General features: G+C 34.0%; 1 protein-coding gene across 3 annotated transcripts in view; it reads left to right on the forward strand.

Annotated features, from left to right (window-relative positions):
* The window catches only part of LOC106110178 (calcium uptake protein 3, mitochondrial), a 59,428-nt gene that overhangs the window by 11,848 nt on the left and 25,391 nt on the right, over nucleotides 1-22,189 (forward strand). The gene's annotated exons all lie outside the window — the stretch shown is intronic.

The following is a 22,189-nucleotide window of genomic DNA, read 5'->3' on the forward strand; positions in this document are numbered from 1 at the left end:
CTAGCCTACAATAAAACTAAATACTACATTGGTTTGACTTAACTAGCGCTTACATTTACGTCAATCATGTCTAGACAATGTCTGGCTGTCAAGTAATCAAAATAACAGACAATACACAGACGAGATCGGTTCTGGTCTCAAGGGCATATAGTCATATAGTAATACCGTTATCGGTGTTCTTCAAGGACTCTGAAACTAGTTCAGTGCGTGATTTACACCAAAACATTGGTAGAGATAAAAAAAAAAAAACATATCGTCGAATTGAATACCTCCTTCTTTTGGGAAGTCGGTCAAAAAGTCTAACAGGGTAAAGTCCCAATTAGATTACTTTAAGTATACTAGCTTTCGCCCGCGACTCCGTCCGTGTGGAATTAAACAAAACAAAAGTTATTACCCTATGTGGTCTTCCAGAAAATCGTCTACATCTATTCCAAATTTCTTCTAACAAACATCCGTCCATCTAAACTTTCACTTATAATATTAATATGATTAGTAGCATAAACCTAGCAAATATCGAGGATGACTTAATGGGTATTTACGGCCAAATTCTGAAACGAATCTTAAATACATCGCATCGTAAATGCCGCTTATAATCTGATAAACGTCAAAATTTGTAAGGAATTTGGACTTTAAAGCGTGAGCACAACTAAAACATCGTACGACTGTTTAGTCTCGCTTTGATTCCTATGACTATTTATGGTGCCTACACTACGCGATTAATTGTGCAACAAACAGTTAAATTGGTTGCAAAACAATCGACAATCGGTAACAGCTGTGCAATAGTTTAGTTAGAGGTGTCCGTCTGCTCTAAGAAATTAATTCAACACAAATTTCTATAAAATAATCATACATCTATACTATTATAATACAGCGTAAACACACACTTCTTTGTTGTCTAAGATGTCAGCAATTACAGCATATTTTTAAATAATCCTTTTTTAAATAAAAAGCCTTACACTTGCGTCACGTTTTAGGCTATATATTTTAACGCTATTAAACTTAGGGGGTAAATATTTTGGATAAATATCCTAATGTGGGAAAGAGACTATAAGTTGCTGCCAACATCAAGGAAGCAAGGTTGTCAATGTCATGTCATTTTGACATTTGTAATTGATAATTTGACAAATGTAAACAATGAAATAAAATTTTCATAATTTCATGCGGATGAAGTCGCACGGGAACAGCTAGTCTATTATACTACAAATGATATAATTCCCTTAACCGTTAAAACACTGTTAGTTATGCCAGATCGTATTCATATGGGACTCCACACGCCGCGCCCGCGGGGCACACGCACTGCATACTTTGAACGAGCATATGTCAAAATGTTTATATTACTCTTTTAGGGATAAGAAATGCTCTATGAAATGCCCTGTAGCAGTATATTTTGCTCCAAAAACAAGCTTCAACCAGCAAACAAAACGATGTGAAGATATTTCTAAAATTGAAGACCGGTCCGTTCTGTTCTGTTCTAAGTCTAGTCTATGTCTGTTAGACTAACTAGTTTGTATAGAAATTAAGTTCTCTTTGGTTTGATAGAGTAAATAATTTAACATTGAATGTAAAAGATGCCAAAAAATCAATCAAAGTATCAAAAATGTTTAATCCATAACTTTGCAGTAAATAGTCGACCTTTTAACTCTCTTCAAAATACTAAAATTATAACCTAAACACTGACGCAACATGTTTGTCGTACAAAATGTTCCAACATTTACATTAAGGACGAAGGTTATGTTAACTTGGTACAACTTAATAGTTCCCGAAACCCACAGAAAGGAAGATTAACTTTAAAATATTCACACTCAATAATTCTTTTGTACGATATAGCGTATTGGATTACCCGACTATTGCGCCAGGGGTTCTTAAACGAGTCATGTAAGCGGTTTTTATTCTATTCTTTTTTTTATTATTTTATAATCGTTAGTAACTGCGTTAATGGTTTAATTAGTGGTAACCGAATATTTAGATTTTCAGATCGTGGTTAAGCACTAGTTTATTATACTAATATTATAAATGCGAAAGTTTAGATGGATGGCTGGATGAGATGTTTGTTAAAGTTTGTAGCTTAAACGGCTAAACGGACTTGGATGAAATTTGGTATAGATGTAGAGGATAGTCTGAAACACACATAGGCAACTCACTTTTGTTTTTTAATTGCACACGGTCGGAGTCGCGGGCGAAAGCTAGTCCTTCATAAAAATATTTTTAGACACGTAACAAATTCTTATTGGGTCTAATGCCCAAAATTAAAAATAAACATACAAATCCAACTAGCTTACTAAATTTAGATTAATATTAACTATATAAAAAAATTTAAAATGAAAACTTAGTGGAAATCTATACGCAAGTTAACCAGGCAGATATACTGGGATGAGTCTAATTTTTTCATGCGGTCCGTAGTTTCTTGCCGCAGTCCAGGGTGAGACAGGGCCGGCACGTCTGGATGTATACGGGATCGTTGCTCATTACACGTGAGAGTTATTGTGGGAACATGACACTCCGCGCCCGCGCCATCCCGGGTCGCATTCCCTGATATTGTCGCGCCAAATTCGGCGCACGTCAAAACTCCCCATGCTCTCAATCATTGCTTTTTGACAGTTCGGAGAGGGGGGAAAGAAGGCAGGGGGGATCTTTGATCGATGGCCTTGTTTCTGACAGCGGGACAAAGGACACGTTTCGTGTCATTCGGATGTCATTGTGTTTCTTATGTCGAATTGAAATACGCTTTGATGAACTTGTTATGGCGCTTGCGTTGTGCGGCATTGGTGTGGCGTTTGTCAAAATGTTTTTAATGATTGATCATTATTTTGGATAGGGTTTCGGAATACTATAAATCACAGAAAAAAGGGGCCTTTAACGATGTACTTTAGGTAATTTCGTCTGCCATCGTTTGTTTAGTAAATAGACCAAAATATTAAGGAATAGATTTCACCCGCGACTCCGTACGCGTGTGACTAAAAAAAAAGTATGTACCCTATGCGTCAAGACTATGCTCTACATCTGTTCGAAATTTTATCAAGATCTGTTTAGCCGTTTAGACCACAAACTGTAACAAACATTCATCCTTCTAAACTTATACATTTATAATATTAGTAAGATAAATAATTACATTATTGTTGTATCTAATAATAATTCGTGACCATAATGTTGGTATAAATATTCAACTAAACGGATGATATGTTGGGCTACATGACATGAGTAAACAAACAAGGGCACCCTCATCAAGTGATCGCTCGCTCCCGATCGAATTAGCGGCAATTTGGACATGGCACCGGTGATAAAACAATTTGGCTCGGCTCTACAAAGGATCCTGATTGTGGTGCAATTACCTGATCACGACCCCCCTTTGTGCCTCGTGATGTCAGCATGAACTTGCATATTAGTGATCTGTGGTCATCAAAAGGTCACATTAATCCAGAGATAATATAAGTTGTATGTGATCAAACAATATTGTTTTTTTACCATAGACAAACTGCACTTTTAAATTTCGATTAATTATGGAAGTTACAAAAAATATTTATTAATTGTTCTTCTAGTGACTATAAATTATACATTGGTATTAAAAATATAACATACTAGATGTTGCCCGCGACTTCCCCGCGTGAAATTAAAAAATATATAGTCTATGTTACTCACTGATAACGTGGCTTTTTAATGGCAAAAAAATTTTTGAAATCGGCTCAGTATTTTTTGAGTTATTTCAATACATACAAAAATACATATCTTTTCTCTTTATAATATTAGTATAGATGAAATAATGTATAGTATTCTGTCAAAAATAATTTCTGTTTTAAAAAAACGAAGAGTAAACTTTGGTTATATTCAGTGTCACGGTTTTTAATACCCTTTTCGTTTAAGTAACGTATTATGTGTTGATAAGCGACCGCTGGGTTTACACAATGAATACAATACAGGCCCCAGTGTGCTAGTACTTAAATATAAGCTCTAAAGGCCTAATACCGTTATCTGCAAGAAATGGGGACATTTATAAGATACGACTTTTAGGTCGACGACGCGACGTTTTCTTATAAAATTTTTGGATTAGTTACATTCATTTCAACATAATGTTTTGGTCTGAAGCGTGATCAAATGAAAATGAAACGTAAATAACGTAAAGCAATATGCATATTTAGCATATTAGAAGACTGGGAGTCTAGAATACAAATGTCCTCAAAATGGTATGCTCCAAATGTTCATCAAATCTCGACTTCTACTTTCAACAAAGGTACCTTCATTTGTTTAAATAACAATGTAATAAAAAAAGTAAAAACATCTTACGAATCCTATGAACAAATTGTAGTAAAAAGTCGTAATCATGTCGTACGGTGTAAATAGAAGAATTTAGTTTGCCGAAATGAATTAGTAAAACGTGGTCGACATTCCCGATGCGTCCCGGCCGCGGCTCGAACAAAAAGTTGGGCGACAAAATCTAATTTATTTATGAGAAACGCCGGCCATCGACAATCGGTTAGATCGCACGGACATGCCGAATATATATCTGATTCCAAATTGAGGGTAGGCAGATCTGGATTTCAAACATCACGAGGTTATAAAAAACAATTTATTTTCTATTTAACTAACGTAACCGTAATCTATCGAAACATTTGTATTGATTATCGCCTCACAGATGAAATAATATTTTTACTATTGCTTCAATACTTCTGCAAAGAACTATTAGTTACTTTGACGCTTTACTCTCAAGGGCATTTACCCCCTGTCCTAGAGTCTCAAAAATTGTGACATAGATATATAACTGTATCCCTAGATCTAGTCTAGATCATCGTCCGGGAACACACATGGCTTCTACTACTCAAACATCTCTATTTTTTTTATATACCAAGAATTATTTAAAATGTTTGCACATAAATATTTTGACAGCCCTAAGTTACAAAGCCCTTCAAAGACCCTCGATTTCCAATTCGATTGTATTTACGAAAAGGGTTGGCGATTATTCTTATTGGATTGATATCCAGTGACGTTGCTAACTCTCAGTTCGGTAAGTGATTGAAGTCTTACCATCGCATTACCTAAGTGATGATTCACGAGTTTAGAGGGTGAAGAAATTGGTACGATCTGCGATGACTAAGCTAATAATACTCACGCCTGTAACCCAGTGAGGTAGGCAGACCACCGACTTCCATTTGACGCCGTCTGACACCTTTCGTTTCAACATTCATATAACACTTACAACATATTACAAAGAATACAAAATCTTTATTCAATTTCAAGCAGATTTTATAGTCTGTATCAAACTAGATTTAATATTATTTCGAATTTTTAAACTTTATACCAATCGTACTAATATTTGGATGGATGGATGTTTGTTAGAGTTTATTGCCTAAACTACTGAACGAATCGCAATAAAATTAGACATATAAAATTTAATTCCACACGAACGGAGTCATGGGCGATAGCTATCATAAATTCTTTCACAATTTCGTCTCTAAATCTTGGGTAAACTATTCCCGCCATTTTGAGTGTTTCCCGCGCTCATCACGTGACGTCACTCGATAAGTCGTATGAACGTCAGCTTAGATGAAGCCAGATAATGTTGCTTCATTTCAATCGGCTCGTCTATGTTTAGGCAATCCCGAATAATGTTGCCATCGCTGCCTGTTACCCGGTTTGTATTTGAAATTATAATTTAGTGTTACCACACGTTGATACAATTAAACTATTAAATACATATAAACAGAAATGTTACACCGGCCTACAATGTTTAAAAAACTTAAATTTTTTTGCTTTATTTATACGTATTGTATATTTTTTATATGTTAAGACACAAATGCACTGCAAAATTAATTAAAAAGCTACCATTCTAGAAATCCTGGCTGACGATAATAAAAAAAGTTTACTATAAAATTATGAATAGTTTCGAAATTCTATTTCAAGCTTCTTTAAATATAAAATACCTGAGATGACATAACTAAAAAATATTCGCCTATAATATTTGTAAAAAAAGACTACTAAAGCTGGGTTTCTGAAGTTTCGACTTTTTTCATCATTTCGTATTAATTAGAAAACTTAATTTAACTTAGTTCAGAAACGCATTTTATAAGTTTATCGAAATTAACGTAACTGGGAAAGCGGAAAGTATGTATGGTGTACAAGGACATTCCTTTATTCTATAACTTTATGGTCACCCTAGTTTTTATTTGTGTTTACTCGGTAATCGAGTTAATGTTAATTAATTAGAGCAATCGATCATTGCTGTCGTCGTGATGGCAGTGCATCGGTTACGAAATTAACGACGACCCGTCGCCTCGGATCACGATGAGCTGGGAAAATCGCATATCTGATACGAACCAGCCATATGGAGCAATAACCTAGACGTGTTTATAGGAAGTAGAGAAACGAACGAAGACTAATGGCGAAATAAGAAGTTCCACACTAAATTTAAATACTTTCTTTATTTGAATATGACAATGAAAATCTACTCTAACTATGACGTGATTTGAAGATCAAAGCTCTATGAAACTGACACACTATCACGCATCACCATACGTCCCCACCGAGGAGCTCGCAGCCTACCCTTAATTAAGGGTGACTAGGCCACGTCAACTACGATAGCGTTGCGGGTTGGTTGACTTCTGATATGTTTGAATTTCTACGCCGATATGTGCAGGTATCACGATGTTTTCCTTCACCCTAAGACCGTCGGGTAAATTATGTACACGTGAAAATTCGAAACAATCGAAAATCACATTGGTACGGCGGGATTCGAACCCAAGACCTGTAGATTACAAGTCAAGTGCTTAAACCACTGAGCCACCGATGCTCTTACTGACACACTATACTTCTACAGAAATGCTAGTTTTCGCCCGCGATTTCGCAGATTAAAAAAAAAGTAAGTAGCCTATGTGTTCTTCCAGACTATTCTTTACATCTGTGCCAAATTTCATCAAGATCCGTATAGCGGTTTAGGCTGTAAATTCTAATAAACACTTATCCATCCATCTAAACTTTCGCTATTACAATGTTAGTAAAATAAAGTAACCCTAAAGAAATTCATTGTAATTTCACGTTTGCTAACCAGATCGTAAATATTACCACTAGTAATATAAAGGTAAACTCTGCATTTAATTAAGTTAATAAATAATTAAAGTATTGTAACCTAAAATTAATTAAGCGTGTAAGCAGTATTTAATTGTTTAATTCGATCATCTCACGCAAGTTTTTAATGTTAGATAACTCACGGTATAACACGCCTACTTAAAAACAAGAGCTTATTATAATTTACCAGTTTTTACCATACGTAGAAATACGTTTATTAAGTAGTCAATTTATATTCCTATGCCTAAAGATTTTTGTAAGGTTAAAAAAATATTGTCTAATATTGACAAATTTCTACACTAATAAGAAAAAATATGGTTTTTTACAAATTTTTATCGTTTAAAAGACATAAGGATATAATTTAGAATGCGTTTTAGCTTATATTAAAGTAGCTGTTACTTGCGACTTCGTCTACGTAGTTTTTTGTATCGGGGAAATAATATTCTATGTAGTAACATACTACGTTATCAGTGAGTACACTGATAACGTAGCTTTTTAACGATGAAAGAATTTTTAAAATCAGCCCAGTAGTTTTTGATTTATTTCAATACATACAAAAATACAAATCTTTCCTTTTTATAATATTAGTGTGGATATAGACTATATAGATATAGAGAAAGGGAAGAAAAAGGTCAACGAAAACAACCTAGAAACTCATTGTATATGGTATTTCAAAAATGTAAGAAATCATTATGACAATTATATCGAGAAATCGTTTTGATATGCTTTCTATTCGATGCGACATCGAGACAAAGATTTCCGTCGATCTAAATCAAGGTTAATCGATGTTCGTAGACGAAGGGACATCGATTTCTACGACTTTGAGCACGAGGATAATTGGATTTATGTATGAATTCGATGCGTCGACCGATTTCAGCTTCCAAAGGAATTATACCGACGAGCGATTGTTAATATAAAACTAATTTCTCTGATATTCCGAGTCCTACCGCCACACTGCGTCGCAAATCTGTCACTAAGGGAGACTTTTAACGTTAGTGATCACTTTATCAACACTAAAGAGACTACCTAAGCACTCAGAGTGCAGTTACAGTGTAAAGCAAAGAATAGAGTATTGCATTTTCCATCTACTTCTGTAATCAGAACTATTAGACTCTTAAACCTAACATTGAGAAACTTTTATCTAAAAATACCATCATTTTCAATCTATTAACTACATATTTATTATCTACTAGCTGTTCCAATCGGCTTCATCCGCATGAAATTGTAAAATTTTGTTTTATTATTAACAATTGTCAAATTCTTTATTGCAAATGTCAATATACAAATTACCGTATCATGGCAATCTTGTTTCCTTGATGTTGTCAGCTTGTACTATATGGTCTCTTTCCCATATCAAGGTTTTTCCAATTTTATTACCCCTTAGTTTAATAGCGTGAAAATATAAAGCTTAAAGCGTGACGTAAGTGCAGGGCTTTTTATTAAAGAAAGAATTATTCAAAAATATGCTGTAATCGCTGAGATCCTACGCCACAAAGTAGTGTGTGTTTACGCTTTATTATATAAGTATAGAAGTATAAATAAATGTTATTTACATATAAGAAATTGTAAAACAATAACGCAATCTCAAAAGAATTTGATAAATGCAGCCACACGCGTTGCCGACGGCGCCTACTGTAAACGCCATAAAAACGTGATGTAATAATCTCATATCATTTTACCTGATAAAGTCATCTCCAAGAACATGCCCTGAAGATATTGACTACATTAAGCGAAAAGCAAACAGACGAGAATTATGATAATCAGGCCGTAATTTTAGAAGCCCTTCAAAATAATCGTTGAATTTACATAATAACAAAAGCTGTTATTTTTGTCTTATTTCTCTGAATTCTGCTGATTTTTTGGATTTGTTATATTTAGTGACATCAACTTTGGTGTATAAGTCATAAGTTTGGCGCTCAATATGCGGTACTTATTTCTAATTGTTGGTCCTTTGAGTCGGAGAATTTTGACGAGATTTACGATTATAACTGTACTTAATGTGATGACTATTGCTGACTAGCTACGAACTAGCTTTTCAAGACACTTTACATTATTTTAGTGTATTTCGTACGTAGTAAATAATAACAATAAAAAACACCTCTAAATATAAAGTTGTAATTCGAGATCACTATCAAATTATACTCGCACCGATTATATTAGAATTACGTTCCAATAGGCGTATAATCTATCTCATTACTAGTATAATTATGTTCAAAGTTGTACGTGTAAGGCTGGGAATACACGTGCAAGTAGCTGACACTTGCATGCCAGGTTTAAACATATGTGAACTCAACTTGCATCCTAGTATTTGACATGCCAGTAGCTTGCATGGAATTTGATTTTGTGACGTGCAAGTAAGTTAAGAATGACACGAGAGGGGTAAGAAACATGTAACTTACACCTCTCGTGTGTACTAGTTATATGTGAACGCATTGTACCAGCTGGCATGCGACTAAACCGTTTTTATGGCACGTGTATTTCCGCCTTAATGATAGTAAGACGTAATAGGCAATGACCACTCGAGTAACACTGACACGCCGAAACATCGATGCCTATTGAGGAGGCGTCACAAAAAGCAATGGGCAAATTTATATTAATCGGTTGCCCCTGGCGTACAACGGCTCCCAAACGAGAAGCGTGTAGGGTAACCATGATATAGGACACGTTAAAAAGATTTTAACACTTTAATAATTTAAAATCATTTCGCTGCCTAATGTTTGTAAAGTCAAGTTTTGTTTTACGACCCTTTTTATATATTGAATAATTAGATTTCGCTAGAATTCTATATTACTTACGATAATGGTTCCTTAAATCATCTAAGTTAGTTTAAGTTCCTTAAAAAAACTTTATAGAATGTTGAATAACAAGAGCAAGATAAATATAGAAAATTGATGATGAATGTATTCAGTTTACCGCTTTTATGTTTTTCTGTAACAATAAAATGTGAACTGGATCAGCTCTGATAATTTTGGGAATATCCGCGATAATTCAGAATTCATGGAATTCCTAATCGAGAGTTAATATCATATTTTACAGTTGGCAATGCTTCAAAGCAGGTTTTATTATCAATATGTCCGTGAACTTTGGATGCATTTTATTGTACCCATAAATCTCTGACTACCCACAAAAATTTAAGTGACGTACAAACGTATGATCACTTGCATTATATAGATTTATGTTTATTATTTTAACTTTTGTTTAGCAGAAAGATTTTTATAAAACAAGTAAATAAATATCTAGTAACAACCATGAACAGTAAGTTTACCTCTTACACTCTTAAATGTTAGAAGGATACAAAGTCGAGTGAAATTAAAAAAAAAAACAAAAATACGCTTTCAAATCTTACTTTTTACTAATCTTACTAATATTATAAATGCGAAAATTTAGATGGATGGATGGATGTTTGTTAGAGTTTGTAGCCTAAATGGCTCAAAGGACCTCGATGAAATTTAAATGAATGAATATGTATTTATTGCCAGAAAAAGAAAAAAAACATATAAGTGCTTATTCTAAAGAAAACGTACAATCGTGACAAAAGGTAGCCAGCTCAATGCAGGACGGACTAAGCCGTTCCTGCGCTGATTTTCAGCTGGCTCCTTCGCACTCAAGTAACATATACCTAAATTATTAGGGTAACCGGCCGTACTAATTACAAAGAGATACAGAAAACTAAAAAAATACACTTTTAAAAAGAAAAAAATGGCATAGACGCATAGGATAGTCTGGAAGAATACATAGGTTACTCAGTTTTTTGTTTAATTCCACGTCGACGGAGTTGCAGGCGAAGGCTAGTCATATAAATAACTTCATGTGTTCTTAAGGCCCCGTCTCCTGACACGCTCGTCAACACTCCATCCATCAAAACATATCAGGAAGTACATTAGGGCAGAGAATTAGCACGTCAGGTTTACACGGCCTAATTAGTTCTATGGATTGTTATCAAATCGGCAGCCGAAGATTTATCATTCCAACTGACAAGGCAATTTGTTGCACCTATTAGTTAATGTGTTACGAGAGGGATACTATTTTAAATGGATTAATATAACAGCTTTTAGAGCAGATTAACTATAAAAAAAAAAAATAGTGTATAACATTCCCGGAAACATCAGCTACCTTCCAGGCAATGTCTTGTTAAAATAGCTCCAACAGTTTTGAAGTTTACCCGGAACAAACGCAGATTTGGGGACAGATTAAAAATTGGTTTTTCACTATCAACAACTCGGCAACGAAATTATATCGTGACGTCAGACATTACTGGCATGTGTATACGTACTGGAACAGTACCCATTTTAGTGGCTTCTGTCCTCCGTCTTACTTCTTACTAACTTACTTTTCTTACTAATGTGAATACGAAAGTTTAAATGGATGGATGTTTGTCAGAGTTATTAGCCTAAACTACTGAACGTATCCCAATGAAATTTGGCATAGATGTAGAGGATAGCCTGATAGGATATATAGGCTACTTTATTTTTTATTTCCTGCGGACGGAGTCGCGGGCGGAAGTCAGTTTGGAACCTTGGTATTTTAAATTTCACTAAAATTGTATTAAAACGGGGGGCGCTGAAAGGTCATGGATTTTCAAAGAAGGCGGTAAAAGAAATAACTTTGATAAACACTGCTTTATACCTTGAACAGTACTTTGTAATAGATTCCAGTTTCATTTTAATTTCTATTAGTTCCGTAATATTTAATATTCAACAATTGTCTCCTACCGTCCATCATGTCATCTTATGACATCAGCTCAATTCTCAACATGAGGTAACGCGATCTGTTTCAACCGTGATTGATATTTACTGCTCGCCAAAATGCCACAATATAAAGGTTTAAGGCCAAGTAAATTCTTTATTGTTTTCGTATTAATGTTCTATCAATAATTGCGGTTGACAGGAAAATTTCGCGGCCTACCAGTCCATTTTAAATATATGCATTTAGATTTGATAGAATTTAAAGAGTAAAGAATCAATTGATTTATGTTTCCGTCATAGTATATTTAAATTGATGTTTGATTATTGTAGAGTTTAAATATATTAACTACTAGCTTTCACCCGCGACTTGGTCCGCGTGGAATAAAAAAACAAAAGAGGAAAGCATATGTGTTTTGCCTGACTGTCCTCTATGTCTATGCAAAATTTCATAGACATTCGTTCAGCAGTTTCCGCTACAAACTCTAACAAACATCCATCCATTTAAACTTTCGCATTTATAATATTAGTAAGATAAGATAAGATATTAAACAAAAACGCAATGGTTTCTTGACTAGTCCCGCGATTAGTTCTGTTTATGACACGAACAGAAGGGCGCTAGTGTGCTTTCCAAATTAAGTTTGACCGGGTCAGATAATTTCCGGTTGTTTTTGTAATACAGATATGTTTTAGTAATTTAATAGATTATAGTGAAACTATTGAAATTTATCATTACGACTGGTACGACATAAAAGGCTTGCAGTAATGAATTATGTTTGCTTAAACATTAAAGGGTACCGACTGCAACTGATTGTAATGTCGCAATTACTAATAATTTATATCGACAAGTATTGTACTTTATGTTATCTATATATAAAATATTATAAAGAGGAAAGATTTGTATTTTTGTATATATTCGATTCATGTAAAAATTTGTGAAGTTAGTGAGTAATAAAGGGAACTTATCTATTTTATTCTAATTTATATTAACGTGATAATTATGTACTTGGTGTATCGTCTTGGTGGTCGATGCGTTACATCGTATAAAACTATCTTGATACAGCTGTCGAGTTTGTTAGAAGTATGGCGAAATATCTTTATATCTCAAGGTGAAGCTATAACCCGGCCTCTGCCTAATTATAGAGCAGACGAATATAAACACCACTCTATTAACTTGTTAACTCTAACCATAGACATTAAACCAACAATCCGTAACAAGTCTATTTCCAAAAATCTCTTGACAGTCAGAAACTTGTTATTAGTGAAATAGAACGAAGAATTAATTTGTTTATTTTAACATGCAATAATATCTCATATTTAAGTATTACGTAGAGATGCGAATAATGTAGACATAGAGCGGACATTAGATATATTTTGCAGACATTAAATCGTTAATAAAAGTAGCATCTATTTTTTTTAAATAAGATATTTTTAGCATTCGAACTATGTATGATATAAGGAGAAAGTAATAGATTACAATTTGATTCGTGTTGTCCAGTCTTGTTTGTGTAGTAAATCTTTGGTATTACAATAAAAATAGTGACCAATAACTTTTGTACTAAGACTGTCTCTTTTTAGCTCAAACTAACTAATATTATTATAACTAAAATTTAGATGGATGGATGCTAGAGTTTGCCGCCTAAACTGCTTTACGAATTTCGATGAAATTTGGCATAGATATAAAGCATAGAACCACATAGGTTACTTACTTTTGTTTCTTATTTCACGCGGACAGTCATGCGAGCGATAGCTAGTTTATAATCTTTAAAGACATTCTATTATTAATTGCTATGGGCTGCGTCATGTGTGGTCTTCCCAGACGTGGGCAGACGTTGATTTACAAGGCACTGCCTACCCTCAATTAACAATTTGCGAGTCGAAATCATTAGTAAAACGTATCGCCAAAACTCTTCTATCTATATAAAAAAAGTTAGTCTGAATGTATCAGTATAACCTCATCGAGAACCTCTTTAGTGATGAAGGTTTTTTTTGTTTTAAAAGTGATAATTTTTTTAGGTTATGGCTTAATACATAATACATAAGTGAATATAAATAGTTACAAAAACATTTTTTTAAATAAAGGTGTAACGAATGTAATAACGCGGGCGTTAGCTAGTCATAATGAATCAAGTTTTAGGCAATCGTAAATTTTCCAACCTAGCATTTAGTGTGTGGTCTAGATAAAAGAAAAATATGGCCGCTCTATCCGAGATGGCATCTGATACCACACACGTTTTCAAAAACTATATTTAACTCATTTTTATAATTAATTGTAACATACGTCATATATACTAAGATTATTGTTTATAAAACTGTAAAAATTATTACTAACATTGATGCAAGGTACCGAGCACGAAAATTTACAAGTATTCATAACTTCATCGACAACGACAATTTGTGCAGCGCCGTAAACAATAGTCTTAATTACCGATACTTTCTCGCAAATTTTCGTGCTACATACCCTTTACTCACTGCCGCACTTACAGTGTACCTTTACTAAAACTACAGTTATGTACAAGGGATGCAAAGGAACTATCCTCATGCGTCCCCTGTCGATTAAAGGTAACGCATCTACAATCGCGTATGTCTATGGTCAGCGGTCGCTTCGATTATTTGGCGAATTCTGAATAATGAACTGCGAAATTAAGGTGGCCGCTCGCTCATATGCCAACTTGTAATAAAGAGAAAATCAGAACGAATCAACATGATAAAATTAAAATAATACTTGTACAATTTAATTTACAAACCTATACTAATATTATGAACAGGAAACATTTGGATTCTTGTATGTATTGAAATAGCTCATAAACTGGACCGATTTCAAAAATTCTTTCACCATTAAAAAGCTACATTATCAGTGAGTGACAAGCTATATTATTAATTTTAGGCAGATGAAGTCGCGAGCAACAGCTAGTAAATATAATTTACAATAATAATTTTATTCTACTAATTTCAAAGACACACAACACCTGAACGTAAAAGATAATGTAAGTCTTTTATCTTTGGTAATAGAAAGTTGTGACATACCACACCTCGTGTGCTTGATGACTTAGTTAAGTCGGGGGTTCAAATTGACCGGCGGCAAACATTACTTAACATCTCACCTTACTATGTCCAGTTAACTAGTGGCTTTTTAAGTTATTGTGTTTCATGATTACATTCAACTACTTACCACTGTAGTTGATTGGTTATTTCAAGTGTTTTAAAATCTACACTGAGGAACTATCTATCTATACTATTATAATAAAGCGTAAACACACACTTCTTTGTTGCCTAAGATGTCAGCAATTACGGCATATTTTTGAATTATCCCTTTTTAATAAAAAAGCCCTACACTGACGTCACGCTTTAGGCTATATGTTTTCACGCCATTAAACTTAGGGGGTAAATGTTTTGGATAAATCCCTAATGTGGGAAAGAGATCATAAGTTGCTGCCAACATGAAGGAAGCAAGATTGCCATAGTATGGTAATGTATTTTGACATTTAGAATTTGATGAATTGACAATTGAGAATTTGGGAAATGCTAACACTAAATTTATAATTTCATGGGGATGAAGCCGCACGCGAATAGCTAGTTGTTTAATAAATGACTCTGAGAGCTCTTAGTATAAAATTAATCTATCAATAATTTGTTGCGTAGTGTGTGTACGCATAAATGATGGACTGTCAACGCAAGTCTAAACTGGGCCTTGAAACTGTTATTACGAAGAGAAAGGAAGGATTTTTCTTTTTTTTTATAACATAAGGTGGCAAACGAGCAAGCGGCCACCTGAATCCAACGAAATGGAAAGCGAGCGCTGCCCATAAACATCCGCAATTGCCGATGCGTTGCCTACCCTTCATTGACTGAGAAGGAGATGTACATAAAGAGGACATTTTCCCTTCCTATGCGTCTCCTCAACCGTCAAATCCACTCTTCCTTCCCATCCTCCTCTCTTAAGAAAAAGGTGGAAAGGGAAAGGGACTAAAAATTAGGCCTCCGACACCACACTCATCAGACGAAACGCGGAATTGCTTCCAGTTCACGCCTGTTTTCTGTGTCGTCGTAGTATTACACCGGCCGAGCGGGCTCATTCGTGCGAAGATGTTAAAGCGGGCTCTACCACTGTTTTTTGTCAAAAACAGTTTTTAATGCTACTTGTTTACTAATTACGAGTTTTTCAAACTTTAACCACCGGACGGACGAAGGCGTCAGTATTTAATGTAATTTAAACTTAATACCTGTTATTAATATGGTATGGACAGGTGTGTTAGGGTACAGTAATGAAGCAATCGGGAGCATGTTATCACCTCTACTGACCATTCATCATCCTAAACAACCAGCCCTCTGTCCTTGACTGCGCATCATGGACAGAACTCGGCGATACATGGAGATGCTATTACAATTAATTTCTTTTTAATTAAACTGTGTAGTGTAAAACTTTGCAGTCTCATATTGTTCTTGTTTGTAGTATTTTCGAACGATGCATTATAACCGTTTTCCCACTTACGTTTAACCATTCGTTAGTGTTTTTGGTTCGATACTTTCATGAAATGTGTTTCCGAACTACCTGAGTTTTACTCCGTTGAAACATAGGTCAACTTAAGACTAAGGATAACTTGGTAACCTTGCTTCTTACTAATACTATAAATGCGAAAGTTTAGATCGATGGATGAATGGATGGATGGATAGATGGATGTTTGTTAGAGTTTGTAGCCTAAACGGCTAAAGGGATCTCGACGAAATTTGGTATAGATGTAGAGGATAGTCTGGAAGAACGCATAAGCTACTTGCTTTTGTTTTTTTTTAAACCGCGCGGACGGAGTCGCTGGCAAAATCTAGTGATAAAATAAATGGGAACTTCAGAAACCCACCATAAATCAGCATTTTGGATTTGTAAAGCAAAAACGCAATGTGACCGCGTTCTATACATTAAACAATCAGTTTAATTTATGTCATTTAACAAATATTGTACTGTATTTCTAAAGTGCAGATTTTTTTAAAGGAGAGTAATATTTAAATACGCCGAATTCATAAAAAACATAACGTTTAATTTATTTAAAAATAATCAAAGTAAATCGACTCCATGTATTTCTTTATTCTTTACGTCTACTTTCACTGTCAATTTCCAAAGAGTAACATCGTAAGGAAGCGTAGGCCCAGTATCCGATCAGTAATTAATTTGCATCTAACATTCATAATCGACAAGCTGTACACGGCTATGCCCGTGTACCGTGCGACACTACAGACACGGTATATCCGTTAATATATTACTACTAGGGCTGAACATTCAATAAATGTAGAACTAAAGGTAAACAGTGTAGTCAAGGAAGAGAACAAATTTTAGCGAATGAACAATTTGGCAACCCTAATTATATCTATATCGCCTTTGTTTTTATTGTCTAGTGTTGCAATTACAGTTTAGGAAAGTAAGGGTTCGTTCACATATCGTAAAAGTACGTGAACTCTCGAGACTCGCTTATCTTTTGGGTACTCATTCGCTAAATCTAGATGCTTCCTTAGTAGGTCTAATATATTTGTAATTTAATAAGATAAGGAATCTATGGAAATTAATTTTGACTCTAAGAATCGGTTTTATTATTTCAATCTATTAAAAATTACCTTCTTATTTGTCATCTTAAACATTCCAGTCAGAATTAAAGCAGGTTTGACGTTCTTCTAAGCGTAAGTTTCTAGGACATATACATAAAAACGTATCTCTATTTTTAATACCAGAATGAGAGGGAGAAGATTATGTTCAATACTGGTGTGTAAACTTACGCTAAGATGCATACAATTAACAGAACCTTCATATTTATTAGTCCCAGAGCACAGATAAAGAGAAAGCTCTTAGCTTGAGCTATGTTTACTTAAAGCTCCGTACTAATAAATTTTACATTCATTATGCATGCAATTATTTATTCTGTAGCTTAATCTATATGTACGGAGGTCTTAATAACCTTTAAGTTACCTTAAAGTAACTTGTTTTTACTTATTAATGTAATTGAAAAGTATTTATTTGTGTCTATTATTATGTAAGCTTAAATGATTACGTTAATTCTATTAATTTGATTTCTTTTACTAATTTAAATTGAATTCTTTTACTAATCAGAAGAAGAAATCAATTTGAATTTAAGTCATAATTAGAACACGAGCGCCGCCAAACGACTTTAGTGAGAACTTAGATTATTTTGAAAATAGGGCTCGTTGCGAGAACATTGTTTGAACGATATGAGATTGGTAGATCGATGATATCCTGATTGAGGAGTATTGTGAATGTGTCCCGGCATCCGACTTTACCCATGACCGCCCACATGTGATCTCGAGTAGTAGTAATTCTGATATCTAGCTCAAGCCGACATATATGTAAATAGTCAAGTTTTTTTTTTTAATTATAAGTAGATTTTTCTTAATTTACTAATATTTCCTTTAACCATTTCAACTAAGCTCTAGGTTTGTGCTAAGATATGGTTCACGATAATAGTCGAATGGCGGGATTCGAATCCTCGACCGCAAGACCGGTAGTCCGTACCAAACCATTAGGCTATTGGCGCTTGTATATGAATTAATGAATATATCCTTTGTTACTCAGTAATTATGTAGCTTTCTAATAGTGAAAGAATTTTAAAAATCGGCCTAGTAGTTTTTGAGTTTAATCGTTACATAGAAAAATATACTTTCCATTGTAATATTAGCATAGATATTAAAGTTATAAATCTTTTTATTGATAAATTCAAATCGCTTGAACTTTAAATTGATTAAAACGGTCACGAAGTTACGCTAGTAAATTATAATATTGGCATTTATTGTGTATTCCTACAGTAACAAATATCAATACTGTATTTAATTATTTCCTACTTTAAATGTGGTATTACTTACCGTAACTAATGCAATCTTACTAATGTTAGAATGCGAAAGTTTCAATGGATGGATGTTTGTACTTTTAGACGAATACATAATTAAACTAAAACTAAACTAAACTTAAACTAAAGGGGAAAATTTACAAGGCCGTTGTAAGACCTGTCATAATGTATGGATCTGAATGTTGGGCAGTAAAAGGAACGGATGTAAGGAGACTACATGTGACAGAAATGCGAATGTTAACATGGATGTGTGGGGTAACACGAATGGATAAGATACGAAATGAGTATATTAGAGGAAGTTTGAGAGTAGCCCCCGTAGTAGAGAAGGTAAGGAGTAAAAGGTTAGCATGGTATGGGCATGTTATGAGGAGGGATGAATCGCATGTTACAAGGAGAACGTTAGATATGAGTGTGGAAGGGTACATCGGTAGAGGTAGACCTAGAAAGAAATGAATGGATTGTGTAAAAGGTGTCATGATCAAAAAGGGAGTGATGACTGAGATGACGTATGATAGAGTTATGTGGAGGACAAAAACCTGTTGCGCCGACCCTACGGGAGTAGAATGACATAATTGTAACAACGCAATCAACTACATTAATCTTTTCGATTTTAATTCTTATAGAAAATGGAATCGATAGATTCATAGTTATAACTTATGAATTAAAAAAAAAACACTGTTTTCTCAAATTAATAATGAACTGCTAAACCAATACAAATAAGGGCATATAAATATTTTTTACTATTACAGCCGTACGTAATCGAATTGGATTTCGCTATTATTACGAGTATTGTCATCGCTAAATTCTCTACACGATAATCAATACTAGAATTGTCCTATAAATTAGTTAACAAAAAATAATTATTTTATTTTCTTATTTACTAATTTATGCTGTGTGTTCACTAAGATACCTGTCTATTAAGTACGGCATTTGCCTTCATACAAATTTAATTCGATACTTCATATGCGTCATTTATCAAACTACTCTATCTCATTTAGACAAACTATAGATTACACATTCCCACCAGAATGGCATGCTTATTCTCAATACTTCTGAATGACATTGATAGATGTCATAGAGACGTGACGTGTATCGCGATTTCCCGCTGGTCTAGTGTTTGGTATAGTCTGAAAGTGCACATAGATTACATACTTATTTTAACACCGTATGGATGAATTCGCGGATATTAGTTAGTGTTAAATACTTATATTACATATTGATATCTCTTTCATTCTGTTTGAGAGAACAGAGATAGAAATATCTTTAATGTTTCCTTACTTAATTCAGACATGAAAGTAATGAATTTTATAAATGATTTAAGAGAAATTGACATAAAAATAACCTATAATTTCCTTTAATACACCAATTATATCATAAAGTCTGTTTATAAATGAAATTATGTTTTAAAAAATCATTTTTATACAGAATACAATAATTATTGGCTTAACAGCCTACGCTTAAATCGTGATCGATGTCTTCGTACGGCATGGTTAATAACCCAATTACATGATAGATCCTCGTGTAAATTATCATGTAGATTTGCAGTTTTTAGAGTTCAGTAAGCAATTTAAGGGATATTTTGTATCACAGATTATTTTAAGAATTATATATAGCTGTAGCCCATGCAGATTCATCCGCATGTAATTATAAAAAAAAAACATTGCTTACATTTATCAAATCAATTGCAAATGTCAAAATACCTATTACCTTACCACGGCGATATTGCTTCTTTGATGTTGGCAGCTCGCGCAGCTTATGGTCTCTTTCCCACATTAGGGTTTTTATCCAATTTTTTTACCCCCTAAGTTTAATAGCGTAAAAATATATAACCTAAAGCGTGACGTTGTATTTATTAAAAGAAGAATTACTCAAAAATATGCTGTAATTGCTGACATCTTAGGCAACAAAAAAGTGTGTGTTTACGCTTTATTATATTAGTATAGATGACACTCTGGGAAGTGTGTAGGTTTTCTTATTTTTGTAATTAATCACAGAGTAATCAGTAATGTTTATAAATGCAGGTTGTAAAATTACTAACGGCTGAATACTGAAACGACATTTAAATATTTTAAACGATAAGACCACGATTAAACTCCAAACATTAATTGAGAACTATCAGATTGTAAGCGACGCTTGCGAGTCGAAGTGTTTGAGATTCGTTTCAGTAAATGTCTGTAAATTATCTTTCTAGCAACTCTATTATCAACTAACACTAGCACATCAAATATAGACGGAACCTTGAAACCCACTGTTGTCCATCAATGCAGATTACCATATATCACACTTTACAGTAATATGCACCCAGCAATAATTGAGATATTTTTACAAACCGCGTATAATTGACTTGAAATCATCGATCTTAAGTCCGCCCATTTGCAATTTAAAGCTTAACTATTGTGTTTTATTATAAAATGTTTAAGAAATAAAATGATTTAGCACTTCTGCAATACTTACAAATTGGGTAATCTTCAAGCAGAACCAGGGCCGGTTTAATTACCGGCGCTCTATGTGATATCTTCGGCGCCCCCTAACGCGTACGAAAAAAGGCGCCCATAGCGTTGAATTTGTGCGCTTGTGGCCTATGTCCGGCGCCTTAGACTGTCGCTCAACCTCGCCCTAACCTAAAGACACTGCAGAGAATTATAATAAAACAATCTGAACAGTTTAATAAATTGAGTATTGCTAAGTTCGATGTATGCTAGTTCATAGTAAACTTAAGTCCAAGTGATAGGAAGTTCTGGAACAAAAGATTTCGTAAGAACGTGATGTTACAACCGACTATCATATTAGACACGCATGAATAGACTTTATATTTGCTGTTGAAATGCCATAAAAGCCATACTTTATTTCATTGTTTACATCTGTCAAATTCTCAATTGCAAATGTCTAAATTATCGTTACCGTAATAACATTGCTTTCTTAATGTTGGCAGCTTGTAGTTTACGGTCCTATTCCCACATGAAGGTTGTTCCAATTCATTTACCGCATTTTATTTTTAAATAAAGAATTATTAAAAATGTGCCGATTGCTGACATCCTACGCCACGAAGTAGTGTGTTTACGTTTTATTATGTTAGTATACATAAGCTTCTTAACGCACTCCGTACCTCGCCACCTTTCCTTTAGACGTGGATTTTCAGATCTTCAAGGACGCTGTTTAACAGTATTTTCACTCGTTAAAATAAAAAGCCCACATCGATTTCTCAGCGATAAGATTAAGTCGTTCGTGTAAAGTCGTAAAGCTTTTGTTTCGTTGGCGATAAATTTATAAGATTAGTGTTTTATTGCTGTTTTACTGCCAATTGAGTTTGTGTACACTCGGCTTTATAAAGAATACTGCGTAGCTATGCCGTAAATTTGAATTACTTTGTTTCTTGTTTAAGAACATAAATAATTTGTTTTATATTAAGGAGATAATCATCAAGAAATAAATCTAAATGAATTTTAATTGCAATAGAAATTCTTTTTTTAGTTAACTTTTATGAAATTGAGAACGTTAGTTATGAGTGTGGAAGGGTACATCGGTAGAGGTAGACCTAGAAAGGGATGGATTGCGTGAAAGGTGACATGATTAAGGAGTGATGACAGATGACGTATGATAGAGTTATGT

Source organism: Papilio polytes, unplaced genomic scaffold (assembly GCF_000836215.1).
Source record: "Papilio polytes unplaced genomic scaffold, Ppol_1.0 DF820844.1, whole genome shotgun sequence".
In the NCBI taxonomy this organism is placed as follows: domain Eukaryota; kingdom Metazoa; phylum Arthropoda; class Insecta; order Lepidoptera; family Papilionidae; genus Papilio; species Papilio polytes.